Genomic DNA, 2,113 nt, shown 5'->3' with positions numbered 1-2,113 from the left:
GCATTCAAGATATGGGCATAGCATGGATTATACAGCAGCCATAAGGTATTGAAAGAGGGTTCTGAGTGAGGATGGAAGCACGGGGGTTGCTGGGAGGTAAAGTGATGCACCGTAGGGCATTGGGACAAGACCGATGTTACTGCTAATCTTTTCCATCCACGTGCAGAAAAATTTTTAAGTGCACCAAGGCCCGTAGAAATGTGCCCCACCACTAGCTGCAAAACCGAGCGGTGGGTGCTCTGCTAATCAGCTGAACAACATTTGAATCTCTCTGGAGCAGCTACCTGGGAACACTGGACAGCACCTCCGGATGCCCCTCGACCTCCCTGCCTTTTCACGGGCCTCAGCATCAGAAGAGGTAGAAGTGCTCCCACAATAGCTGCCTGGCGTGCACTGCGCAAGCACGGTGACGCTCCTGCACTGGCAGCTGACGGTGTGGATACGCAACAGAGGTTTCACTCCTGCACTGGGTGAGTATGTATCGGCCAGCGCAGACAAAGCCTCTATGACAGCCTACACCCAGTGAGGCTGGAATAATGCTGTGTACAAAAGGCGCTGATGTCTGCCAGCCCAGGGCATCTTGGATCCAGAAAGAATCCCAGGTCTCATGAGAGCCCATGTTGTGCCAGACTCCTTCCTTCCGGATCAACAGAACGAGCAATTGAATTCCTTTCTGTCCTAAGAAACAGCTAGAGGCCCTGGGGGGCATCTGGCCCAGGCACTAAGCTGTGCTTCAGGTCCAAGCTAACCCTGGTAGATTAACAGGGGTTCTCTTTGGGAATACAGGGGGTAGGGTATTGCTGTCAGGCAGGAAGGCATGAGAGGCAGGAGTATGAATCTGAATTTACTCGTCCACTGAGTCCCATAGCTTTATGAAATAGACTCATAGAATAACAGAACTGAAAGGAATTGCAAGAGGTCATCAATACCAGTCCCCTGCCCTCCTGGCAGGACCAAGCACCATAAACACCGGCCCTGACAGGCGTTTGTCTCACCTGCTCGTAAAAATCTCAAGGGATGAAGATTCAACAGCGTCTCCAGGCTATTTATCCCAGTTGATGAACCACCCTCATAGTTGGGAAGTTTTACCTAATGTCCAACCTCAACTTCTCATGCTGCAATTTAAGCCCATTGCTTCCTGTCCTATCCTCAGAGGACACGGAGAATAATTTCTCTCCCTCTTCCTTATAACAACCTTTTATGTACTTGAAAGCTGTTATCATGTCCCCCTCGTGACAAACTAACGTAGAAAGATGCCTGGTCTTAATCTGAAGGCTTCCAGAAACGGAGAATCCACAATTTCTTTTAGGAGTTTGTTCCCATGGTTAACGATCACCCTCTCCTGGACACGTGAGCTTAATTTCTAATTGGAATTTGTCTGATTCAGCTTGTAGCTGTTAGTTCTTGTTCTTTTTTTCTCTGATTGCTTAAAGAGCCTCCCCCACTCCCTGATGGGATTTTCTTGCTATAATTAACTCTTCACTTCTTCACCTTACTGTTGGTTAGCTAAGGTGATTGAATTACTTAAGTGTCATAATATAAAACATTCCCCCCACCCCTAGGCCTTTAATCCCTTTTGTGTCTTTTCTCTGCAACTTATTTTTTTACTGGATTACCTGCTTCTGATTTTGTGCCAGGAAGAATGGACACAATGCAGAGGGTAAAGTGGCATTTATAGTTACTGATTGTTTTGACAGTACTAGAGGTGTGCAGAGAAGTGAAGGATACATAATCTGCCTCCCAAATGTTTACAATTTATGTGCTGAAAGTTTGGAAAGAACCGTCTTTGAAAAGGTTCAGGTTGCAATGCCCTAGCTTTTAGGGCAAGTACCATAGGGGTTCCTGTGTTAGTCTGCACCCACAAAAACAAGAAGTCCTGTCGCACCTTATAGACTAACAGAGTTTTGGAGCATCAGCTTTCATGGGCAAAGTCCTGCTGCATCAGATGCATGCATGGCTTTTATGAAGTACAGATTTGTGCTTCAAGATTTCCCAGAGCGAAACCAAGTGCAAGGTTTGGGCACCATGGGGTGATCTTGGTAAGTTTTGCAGCTAGAAGATATAGGCAGCAGCTATTCCCCTCAAAATCATAGTCCATCAGAGGCACTGCAGC

Source organism: Carettochelys insculpta, chromosome 30 (genome assembly GCF_033958435.1).
Source record: "Carettochelys insculpta isolate YL-2023 chromosome 30, ASM3395843v1, whole genome shotgun sequence".
NCBI classification, from domain to species: domain Eukaryota; kingdom Metazoa; phylum Chordata; order Testudines; family Carettochelyidae; genus Carettochelys; species Carettochelys insculpta.
This window is presented reverse-complemented; position numbering follows the sequence as displayed.